The sequence below is a fragment of the Balaenoptera acutorostrata genome, chromosome 21, assembly GCF_949987535.1.
Source record: "Balaenoptera acutorostrata chromosome 21, mBalAcu1.1, whole genome shotgun sequence".
NCBI classification, from domain to species: Eukaryota; Metazoa; Chordata; class Mammalia; order Artiodactyla; family Balaenopteridae; genus Balaenoptera; species Balaenoptera acutorostrata.
In genome coordinates this window covers 13157205-13169537 of record NC_080084.1, presented here as the reverse complement: position 1 = coordinate 13169537, position 12333 = coordinate 13157205, and the positions used below count along the sequence as shown (strand labels likewise).

The following is a 12333-nucleotide window of genomic DNA, read 5'->3' as shown; positions in this document are numbered from 1 at the left end:
TTCTGTCCCTATCTTTATTATTCCTCCCTTCTGCTTGCTTGCAGTTGATTTTGCTCTTCTTTCTCTTGGTTCTTGAGTCAGAAGCTTAGATTATTGGTACTTTTCCTCTTTCCTAATGTATTTGCATTTAATGCCATACATTTTTCTCTCAGCACTGCATTAGCTGTGTCCCACAAATTTTGAGATGTTGTATTTTTAATTTTCATTCAGTTCAATGTATGCGTTGATTTCCCTTGGGACTACATTGATTATTTATAAATATATTATTTACTTTCCACGTGTTTGGAAAATTTCCTGTTATTCTTCCAGTTATTAATTTCTAGTCTGATTCCATTGTAGGCAGATAACATACTCTGTATGATTTCAATTCTTTTTAAATTTGTTGAGGTTTGTTTTATGGCTCAGGATATGGTCTATCTTGGTATATGTTCCATGTACACTTGAAAAGAATGCATTCTATTGTTAAATGGAGTAATTTATAAATGTTGATTAGATCCCATTGGTTCATGGTGTTGTTGAGGTCTTCTATATGCTTGCTGCTTTTCTGTCTAGTTGTTCTATCAATTATTGAAGTGTTCAGCTAAAATTGTGCATTTGTCTATTTCTTCTTTCAGTTCTATCAGTTTTTGCTGTATATATTGAGCAGCTCTTTTGTTTGGTGCATACACATTTAGGTTTGCTTTATTTCCCTTTACATTTCTTTACCCTTCACCATTTATAACATAATTGTCTTAAGTACTTCCTCTACATACATTTAGAACCACATTAAACAATGTTATAACTTTTGCTTTAACTGTCAAACATAATTTAGAACATTCAAGAAGGGAAGCAAAACCTACTGTATTTATCCATAATTTTTCTTACCACGTTCTTTCTTCCCTCCTGATATTCCAATGTTGATCATTTCTGTTTAGAGAACTTCCTTTACCCATTCTTTTAGGATACATTTACCAGTGACAAATTCTCTTAGTTTTTCATCTGAGCATGTCTTGATTTCTCCTTCATTCCAATTTTTACTGGTTATAGGATTCTAGGTTGGGGTTCTGTCCCATTTCAGAGTTGGGACCAAAATCTTAGGGGCATTTTCTTCTTTTGTCATCTCTGTCATAGTAGCTGACCCAAACCTTGTGGATTCACAGACACATCTAACTCAAATGTAGTCCTGCTTGGGAGATGTCCAGAGCTTTAATCTGTTTTACTAGTATTTTTTATTTTTTGAAGGTGGCTTACTGCTCTGACCCCCAGTTGCACACATGTCCTTTTTTTTTTACCAGGTGGCATAAAGGTTGGAGGCATTGTGGCAGGTGGGGAATAAAAGTTCTCTAAAACCCCCAACCCCCTACAAAGGCTTATATTCTTTTACATTTTTAGGAGTTGTATAGTCTTGTATTTTACCAAAAACCGTGTTGGGGATAACTTGCATCTTATCTGAAGACTTGTCTTACTTATCTTACTTGTCTTACTTACTTGTCAGACTTATCTTGAATGACTTTCAGAACCTTATATGGTGTCTGGAGCTTTAATTTTCCCCAGGTTCACTGTCCATCTTTTTTTTTTCCCCCATATGTTTCAGCAAAGCCTACAAAGTGTCCTGCAACAGAGGCAAGTCTTCACGTGTTAATATTATATCATTAATGTAACTGGCCTGTTTTACTAATGTGAGGAAGGAGATCAGGGGCAGGTCTTGGGTTACCATCCCAAGACATATGGGTAACCTGTGTAGGTAACCTGGGGGAAGCACTTGAAAGGTTTATTACTGTCTTTCCCACGTGAAGGCAAGTTGATCTTAGTTATCAGAAATGTGTACTTGTTGGAGCTTTTTTTTTTTTTTATAAATCTCTTTGAAGGTGAAGTACCTTTGTTTTGTAGAAACACCTTTGTAAAAGCATCACAGTAAAACAATAACTGTCTGTAAATGATAAAAGACTTTAAAATAGCCATGGTTAAAGAGCTGATAAAAATTTTTTAAACACAAAATCTTTGTATTCTAGGCAGACTATATTAAAGGTAAAGAATAACCTTTGTTCACAAGTTTTTAAAAAGCAGAGTAATAATCTAAGAAAATTTTATTCTTTTAACAGAGAGAAAACCAAATTTTAATTTTGTACCATGCACTTTTGACATTTTTTCTTAAATTTAAATAATTTAGTTTAATCTTAGCTTGACCACAAATAAATTTTTTAAAGGTTTTTCCTTCACAAATCTTTTGATTTTTACAAAACTTGTGATTTTACAAATCTTTTGTGATTTCCATAAACATTTTGTAACTTTTTATATCTCATTAGGTTTCGTCTTTTTTTAAATTTTGAAATAATAATTTTATTTTAGGACAAAATTATTATCTTTTTAATTTAAAATATGTCCTTTATATCTGTGGACAAAAAGATGCCTGACATTCCAGTAAACAACAAATGTTCCCCACCATCAGTCCATCAGCTACCACAGTCACCCCTGATGGTGCACCCTGAGGGGAACTCAGGATGGAGGAAAACAGGATACTGGCCCTAGATACTTAAGTGCATATCAGTGGAAAAATTTCAGTGAACCCAGACGCTTGCATCTTCCCATACATAGAAAAGCACTAAAATCATTAACTTGAGATGTCTGTTTTTGTGATTAGCAGTAATCTTTTGAGGTTTGACTACATAGTTTTTGTGTTTGTTTTGGTTTATTTGTTTGTTGCAAAAACTCCTATATTTAGGCTCCTCCCTTACCTCTTTGCAACAGTTCCTCACTAATGCCCTCCAATAAAACATAATTCTCAGCTTTTACGTTGTGCAACTTTTTTTATCTAAAAACAAAACAAAACACATTTTATTTTCTTTACCAGAAGTGCATCTCACCCTTCTTTTACCAGAAACACACATTCTACTTTTTATATACACTGATTTTTTTTATCCTTATTGTTTCTACTAGCTTTGTAAAAAAAAAAAAAAAAAAGCAAAACAAAACCTTAGTTCTTTTACAAATCGATTTTGGCAAGAGAACTTTTATGAAAAAGCCCTCCATCCACTCACCCATCCCCTTTTTTTTAGTATCTATGGGCAATGTTTTGTTTAACTCCTGGGGTGTTTACATTTTAAAAACACGGTAAGATTTACAACCACAAGGGACAGAGAAAAAAATGTAAGTTTTCTCCTAGGCTTTGGGGTAATTGTTATTTAAAGTTTCCCTTTGTATTAGGAGTCAGATGGCAAGAGGCTTTTTGTTCTTCTCTCATCAATCACTGCAACATCCTCCTCTTTGTTTTCTTCTTCTTCCTAGAAACTCCACCTCTTAGTATCCTAACCAGGTTTTGTCACAAGCTCAGGTCTCTAAACTTAGCAACCTGCTCTCCCAGCCTGTGTGTCAGCCCAGAGCTAGCAGAGCCGTGGATACTGCACATCCTTCCGTACCTCAGCTCTTCCTCTAACGTTTTAACTTTCATTTCAGCCTCTAGTTGGGCATCGATGTCCAGCCCGAACTGCCCCCAGTAGAGGCCAGCCCCCTGTGGCAGCCACAAGTTTCCCTTCTTTGTCACAGGGCGCTCTGCACAGTTCCTTAAACAGCGCATGGCAGCAGCCGGCGTTCTCAGGGCGCCCCCGTACTCCTGCATTGGCCCACAGGCATCCCACACATCGGCCCCGCCCGCCCACGGAGAGGTGGAGGGCCCACCTGGGATCTCCCCTGTGGATCCCTCTTTCCTACAGCCCATTTCTTTGGTCTCCTGGCTCACTCTTCCACTGTTGGTTCGCAGCCTCCCAGGGAGCTTCCTGGGTGAAACGTGAAATCACCACCCCACCCCAGCACCACCGCCACCATAAGCAGGGAAGGGAGAAACCAAAGAGGCAGACTGCTCCAGACTGGTAGGCAGCAGGTTCAATAAGCAAAGGAACTTATATCGGAGGCTGTAAGACAAGCAGATTTCCGTACCCACCCACCAAATCTTACAAGTTTACACAGAAGTTTAACTGGGCTTGGTCATGTACACAGTCCATGTGGTCTCAACATTGCATGACTGTCTCCAGGCTGTGTCCCTGGGCAGCTTCGAGACTGGGGAAGGCAAGCAGAGGGTACATTTCAAGGACAGGGGAGGGAGTGAGCAGCCGCTGAATGCCCGGGTCCAGCTTGAAGGCCAAACCTGGGGTCACGTCTTTCTGATGACCTTTCCCAACACATGGCTATGATGTCATCCAACATATTCTTACATCCTTCCTATTTCACGCAAAATGATATTTAAATCATGAAACTTAATCAGATTCAAAATCAGATTGGTTTTTGGTGAGGATACTTCATAAGTGGAGTTGTGTATATGGTATATATCATATCAGAATAAGAATTTTGGTTTATCCTCTCCATCTGTGATTTTATGATTGATGGGGTGTACTTTGGACATTCTGCTGATGTAAAATGGTATCTAGTTATATTTGTAATTCACGTTTCACAATTATAAGTTAGAATGAGCACATCGTTTCCTGTGTTAATTGACCATCTGTGTTTCTTTTTCTGTGATGTACCTATTCACATATTTTGCCCACTTTCTGTTGATGTTTCTCTTTGTTATTGATTAGTAGAAATTCATAGTGTGTTCAGGATTCTAATTCTTCTTCAATAATATACATTTCAAATTGCTTATAGTCTGTTTTTTCTTTTCATTTTATTATGACGTTTTAAAAATTAATTAATTAATTAATTTTTATTTTTGGCTGTGTTGGGTCTTTGTTGCTGCACGCGGGCTTTCTCTAGTTGTGGTGAGCGGGCGCTACTCTTCGTTGTGGTGCGCAGGCTTCTCATTGCAGTGGCTTCTCTTGTTGCAGAGCACGGGCTATAGGTGCGCAGGCTTCAGTAGTTGTGGGCATGGGCTCAGTAGTTGTGTCGCTCAGTCTCAGTAGTTGTGGTGCACAGGCTTAGTTGCTCCGCGGCATGTGGGATCTTCCTGGACCAGGGATCGAACCTGTGTCCCCTACATTGGCAGGCGGATTCTTAACCACTGCGCCACCAGGGAAGTCCCTTTATTATGCCTTTTAATGCCCACAAGCCTTTCATTTTTGTGAAAGGTCATAATTACTAATCTTTTCCTTTATGATCTGTGCTATTTGTATCCTAATTAAGAAATCTTTTTCTACATTGAGATCATAATGATATCCTCCTTTATTTTCTTTTTAATATTTTGTTTTCACATTTAGGTCTTTATTCTTCCCTGAAATAAATTTTTATATTTATAATACAATATCCAATTTTATCTTTTTCCACATGAATGACCCATTGTCCCAACACAACTTATTCATAATTCATCCAGTCTACACTAATCAGCAATGCCACCTCTGTCATATATTGGCTTTCCTTCTATAAGTAGAAATGTTTCTGGTTCTCTGTTCTGTTCCACTATTCTCTTTCTAAAACTTGGTGCCACTGCACATTGCTGCAAATACTATATCTTTAAAATAAATTTTAGTATCTTGTCAGGAAATGGTATTCACCTTGTTCATCTGTTCCGTGCCTCACAATTAGGTGTTTTGTAGCAGGACAGCTATCTCCCTTGAAGGTGGTTGATATTACCATTGTTAAAAATTATCAAGAAAGGCTCCAAAGTAGTCTAACTTATTTCTGACCAACTCTACTACCAAGAACAATTGTTAAAGCTGACAGAATATGATGAAAAGATGACAAAATATGAACACTTGCCAGGCTTACATCCTGAAGGGAAGGGAAAGCCAGAGAGGTGAGCCCACTTATACGCTCAAGGAACCTACATTTTGAAGGTGGCATCCCAAAGGCCTAGAAGGTGAGCAGAAATATGTAGCTGAAAGGATGTTGAGATGCTGAGCAAAGCTTTCAACAGTTTCACAGGGCTGTGGAGAGGAAAAATGGTCCAGGAACCATTAAAAAGGAGGGCAATATATAACTGACTATAATAAAATTTAAGAGACATATGAGACATGTTGAAAAGTTCTAACAGAAGTGTCTTAGTCAATTTTCTACTAATAATAATCGCAATGATAAGTCATTCCATAACGTTTTTTTCTTAATACATAGAGCTTTAAGATTACAGGATATTTTTTAAAAACTATTTCAATTTATAACAATATTTCTGGTAGGGAATATGATAGGATAATCAATAAAGCACTTCTCAAGATTAAAAATATATTACATTAGGATAAAATTCTGTTGAGGAAATAAAATATATTTTTGTTCAAGAAGAAGGGGAACTATATAATATTTCTGACTGTTAGGGTTTATTCAGTTTTTTTTAATTAAAGATTTTGGTTTTCAAATCTCTATGATATTTAGGTTCCAAGAATCTAAATGTAATCTTCTAAAATGTCCATGTTTATAATATACCATAAATTACATAATTTTAACTATTTAAATTTACGATGAAAATTCCTAGGTATCAGTTTAATAATGTGTGATGGAGCACACAGTTTTCCAAAGTTATTTTAGGGAGCACCCCAGAAAAAAATGTCAACATTACAGCTCTAAGGTGATCTCATCAGGTTCACGGTTTTAAATGAGCTCCAAATGTATATCTATAGTGCTATTTCTCCCCTGAATCCAGAGTTGTATACTAACTGCCTTTTCAGCATTTTCACTTGGATATCTAAGTTGGCATTTTGAACTTAACAAGTCCAAAACTGACCACCCACCAAATCTGCACACTTCCCAGCGCACCCTGGTCACCTAGCTAGCTGCTCAGACCCCAAATGGCAGAGTCATCATTGACTCTTTGCTTTCTCTCACATTCCACATCCAATCCATCTGCAAATCTTGTGAACCATACCTTAAAAATATATCCTACTACCTTCTAACTACCTAAATTCAACCACTGCTAACATTTGGTGCCATTTGCTTGGCCATTCTTTCTCTGTTGGTCTATGTGTGTGTTTGTGCGTATGTCTGTATACACACACACACCCCTACACATACATATTTTTTTCTATTTCTTTTAGATCCTTTGCATTCATATACACTTCACGATCAGCTTGTCAAATTCTATAAGCATCTTATTGGGATTATGATTTAGAAGGCACCGAATCTGTAGATCAAGCAGTGGAGAACAGATTTCTTAATGATAGTGAAACATTCAAGTCTTGAACATGATATATCTCTCCACTAAAAAAACTGTCTCGACAAAGTTTTTGAAGTAGAAATCTGGTGTCAGGACTTTTGAAAGCCTCCAGTTTGTTTTCCTGTGAAGGCGAGGCTGACTACACTTGTGCCTAATTCGGCCCCAGTCTGCTCCCCAGTCTCATGTCCTTCCTCTCTCCCCTTTTCTCACCACCCTCTGGCCCACATGTTCCCCGTGCGACTCCTTGATCACTCCAAGCATCTTATCTCTGGGACTCTGCATTTGCTCTTTATTTGCCTTAACAGATACTCATACGTTTTCATATGACTTATTCCCTCACTTCACTGAGGTTCCCTAGATATCATTTCCTCTGAATCCTTCTCTGATTACCCATTCTAAAAGAGCATCGCCCTTTCCACCTCTGTTCACTGACCTAGCTTTATCATTTTTTTTAATAACATTACCACTGCCTGACATCACATCATATAATTTGTTTATTTGCTTACTATCTGTCTCCTTGCTACCAAGTAAGCTCCATGAGGGCATAGATCCTATTTTTTTTTTCACTGCTGCATCTCTAGCACCTAGAACTGTATCTGGCACATAGCAGGTGCTCCAAATTATTTGATGAATTAACTAAAGGCTTTTGGAAGGAGAGGAGTGAAAGAAAACATTTACTTCTCACTTAATAGGCTTTAGAAAATAAACTAGCCTGCATTCTTGTATTACTTGTAATTATTTTTTAAAAAATATTTCTCACTTTGAGGATGTTTCTACATTCTGCATTTCCATTTGAAGTCCTCACTCTTTAGGAGGAAAACTTGTTAAGAGCCATTTCTAAGGTTGGTTGCAAGTCAAGATTATTTACCAAAAAACTGTTACAACTAAAAAACGAACTCAGGGGGCTTCCCTGGTGGCGCAGTGGTTGAGAATCTGCCTGCCTATGCAGGGGACACGGGTTCGAGCCCTGGTCTGGGAAGATCCCACATGCCGCGGAGCAACTAGGCCCGTGAGCCACAACTACTGAGCCTGCGCGTCTGGAGCCTGTGCTCCGCAACAAGAGAGGCCGCGATGGTGAGAGGCCCGCGCACCGCGATGAAGAGTGGCCCCCGCTTGCCGCAACTAGAGGAAGCCCTCGCACAGAAACGAAGACCCAACACAGCCAGAAATAAATAAATAAATAAATAATTAAAAAAAAAAAAACGAACTCAGTAAGTTGCACAATACAAAATCAATATACAAAAACCTATTGCATTTCTATACACTAATAATGAACTATCAAAAAGAAAAATTAAGAAAACAATCCCATCTACAATTGCATCAAAAAGAATAAAATACCTAGGAATAAATTTAACCAAGGAAGTTAAAGATCTGTACACTAAAACTGTAAGACATTAATGAAAGAAACTGAAGAAAATGCAAATAAATGGAAAGATATTCTGTGCTTATGTATTAGGAAAATTAATATTTTTAAAGTGTCCATACTACCCAAAGCAATCTACAAATTCAGTGCAATCCCTATCAAAATTCCAATGGCATTTTTCAGAGAAACAGAACAATCCTAAAATCTGTATGGAACCAGAAAGACCCCAAATAGCCAAAACAATCTTGAGAAAGAAGAACAATGCTGGAGACATCATGCTCCCTGATTTCAAACTATATTATGAAGTTATAGTAATAAAAAAATAGTATGTTATTGGCATGAAAACAAACACACAGATCATTGGAACAGAATACAAAGCCCAGAAATAATCCATGCTTATATGGTCAATTTACAACAAAGAGTGAAGAGCATACAATGAAAAAAGGACTATCTCTTCAATAAATAGTGCTGGGAAAACAGGACAGCCACATTCAAAAGAGTAAAACTGGACGACTATCTTACACCATACACAAAAATCAACCCAAAATGGATTAAAGACTTGAATGTAAGACCTAAAACCATAAAGCGCCGAGAAGAAAACGTAGGTGGTAAGCTCCTTGTCATCAGTCTTGGCGATGATTTTTCAGATCTGACACCAAAAGGAAAGGCAACAGGAGCAAAAACTAACAAGTGAGACTACACTAAACTAAAAAGCTTCTGCACAGCAAAGGAAACCATCAACAAAATGAAAAGGCAGCCTACTAAATGGGAAAACATACTTGCAAATCATGTTTGATAGGGGGTTAAAATCCAAAATATATTTTTAAAAAAACTCATACAACTCAATAGCAAATAAAACCCACAAACAATCTGATTTAAAAATGGGCAGAAGATCTGAATAGACATTTTTCCAAAGAAGACACACAAGATGGCCAACAGGTACATGAAAAGATGCTCAACATCACTAATCATCAGGGAAATGCAAATCAAAGCCACAATGAAATACCCTCTCACTCACACAAGTGTTGGTGAAAATGTGGAGAAAAGGGAACCCTCTTGCACTGTTGGTGGGAATGTAAATTGGTGCAGCCACTGTGGAGAACAATATGGAAGCTCCTCCAAAAATTAAAAATAGAACCACCATGTGATCCATAATTCCATTTCTGGGTATTTATCCAAAGAAAATGAATACACTAACTCAAAAAGATGTATGCACTCCCATATTCATTGCAGTATTATTTACAATAGCCAAGATATGGAAACAACCTAAGTGTCTATCGATGGATGAATTTAAAAAGAAAATGTAGTATATATGTACAATGGAGTATTGCTCAGCCATAAAAAAATGAAACCCTGCCATTTGCAACAACATGGATGGACCTTGAGAGCATTACGCTAAGTTAAATAAGTCAGAGAAAGACAAATACCCTACGATCTCCCTTACATATGGAATCTCAAAACAAAACAAAACAACAGAGCTCATACAGAGAACAGATTGGTGGGGGCCAGAGGGGAGGGGTGGGATGGGGGCAAAATGCTCCAAGGGGGACAAAAGGCACAAACTTTCAGTTATAAAATAACTAAGTCATGGGGAGATTATATATATACATATGTCATGGGGATATATTATAACATATAATCAGCATGGTGACTATAGTTAATCATACTGTTGCAAACTTGAAAGTTGCTAAGAGAGTAGAATTTTTTTAAAAAATCAGAATTAGTCTGTATTCTAAAACACACACACACAATCTGTACCAATTAAATACAATAAAGTTGAAAGGGGATATAAGTTAGGTTTTCTTTTTTTTTTAATTTTTATTTATTCATTTATTTATTTATTCATTCATTTATGGCTGTGTTGGGTCTTCGTTTCTGTGCGAGGGCTTTCTCTAGTCGTGGCAAGCGGGGGCCACTCTTCATCGCGGTGCGCGGGCCTCTCACTGTCGCGGCCTCTCCTGTTGCGGAGCACAGGCTCCAGACGCGCAGGCTCAGTAATTGTGGCTCACGGGCGTAGTTGCTCCGCAGCATGTGGGATCTTCCCAGACCAGGGCTCGAACCCGTGTCCTCTGCATTGGCAGGCAGATTCTCAACCACTGCGCCACCAGGGAAGCCCAGGTTTTCTTTTTTTTAAACAGACAATAGTAAAATACTACAGTCAACTCACTATACACGAAAATCATGAACGGCAGCTTTGCATTAAAATCTCCAAAATCTTACTCATAACATTTCATGTAATGTTATATGTCAATTACACCACAATTTCAAAAAAATTATTTACGGTACTCACCTGTTGGGGGTGACCAGGGATGGAGTGTTATAGTAAATCCTACTGAAAACATACACTATTTCCCCTACTTAATTCAGGGAGTGTGCTGCAGTCCAGGTGGTGAGTCTCGTCCAGCTTTGGAGTTCTTCCACATTTTCCAAACTTCCAATCAAGTTTTAACTTGATTTTACTAACATAAAAGGGTACGGGTATTTATAGTATGACTTTCCTCTGGTCTCTAAACCAGCCTTGCATAAGGCAGTAGGCTAGTGAGAACCATCACACTGGTTTTTTAGGAAGCAATGTAAACTATGCTTTTAACATACTGTTACCAAGTCCAAGCTCCTACTGCCCGGTGCATGGCAGGCCAATGAATCAAAAGCTGAGTTACTGAAGCAAGGAAGAGCAATTATATTCGGAAAGCCGGCGGATGGAGAAGATAGTGGACAAAGGCTTTCTTTACACTAAAAGGGGAAGGGGTGTGGCAGATTGCTGCAAACTTCTTGGGGCCAGAATCCTTTGTTCTTGCAGCCGTCCACTAGGTCAGGTCAGGAGGCTCCTATTAGCCTCCAACAAGGCAAACGTTATTCTCTGCTCTGCAACTTTTTATCTCTATATGAATGGGAAAGGGTTACACCTTTAAAGGTCAGAGCCTTGAGGATGGGCTCTCCCGCATATTTCAGGCTACAGGTAACATTCTTTTAGTTATTAAGGTGTAGCAAAAGCAAGAGAATACAAAGGTGAACGTAAAAGAAGCAGATCCAATATGGAGTCACATTTGTTCTTCTCAGTTACAATAATACCTGCAGTCCTTGCATACACCCATTTTTCTAATGGGAAACAGTTTTGCTAAAGGTTGACTGACGTTCCCCAAAACATCTAGTAAACTGAAGCTGGTTTTTATAACCTAAATTTGGCTCCCCAAACTAGTGCTAAATCATGCTAACAGGGTGGTTCTAATGCCTAGTTTTCATCTGCATGCAACAAAATTATACTATTTATGATATACTAAATTATTTTGTAATGTGATATGCAAACTAAGGGCCATCCTTATTCTGGGATTGTGCCTTTCTTACTCTACTGGTATTTAAGTGGCTTTTCGTTTGAAAAACGGTATGAGCTAGTAAAGATTTTCTTCTTCCCCTGTCAAAAGAAAAAGCGGGGGGGCGGAAAAATCTACTGTTTTTGAAATATCTGACCCAGGAATTTCAAAAGTCAGGACCCAATACCACACCAAACAAGGGGGGTAAGTGCGGAAGCGAGGGTTTTAACTCTAAAAAGCCCGCGTTTGAGGTCCACAGACTGGGCGAAGGAGCGAGAACACCGCAGCCCCGACGGCCCTGAGCTGAGGCCCCGCCGGCGGCGGTGCGCGCCCCGCGGAGGGAAGGCCCAGCGGGCGGGGCCGGCGGCTAACACTCAGGGACCGTCAAACCGCTCGCTGGACAGGGGCGCTCCCGGCGCTCTCGGCCTCCGCCCTTCGAAATGCCGCCGGCTCCTGCGCGGGCTCCCACGGGCCCTTAGCCGGGTTTACAGTCCCAAGGGGAGCCAGGGATAAGACCTAAGCGGTACGAGCGCGCGGTGACAGTCCGGTGGCGGCGGTAACCTGGCGGCGGGCGCGGAAGTTAGACCGTCAAAGGGCGCTGCGCAAAGCCC

At 39.1% G+C, this 12333-nt stretch overlaps 1 protein-coding gene across 4 annotated transcripts in view; it reads right to left on the bottom strand.

The window, feature by feature from the left end:
• The window catches only part of FUT10 (fucosyltransferase 10), a 262433-nt gene extending 250101 nt beyond the window's left edge, over window positions 1-12332 (bottom strand). For all 4 annotated transcript variants that reach the window (XR_009006463.1, XM_057537084.1, XM_057537085.1 and 1 more), the window contains exon 1: window positions 10702-12332. The gene's annotated coding sequence lies outside the window, so the exon portion shown is untranslated. The remainder of the gene's footprint in view (window positions 1-10701) is intronic.
• Between the last annotated feature and the right edge of the window lies 1 nt (window position 12333).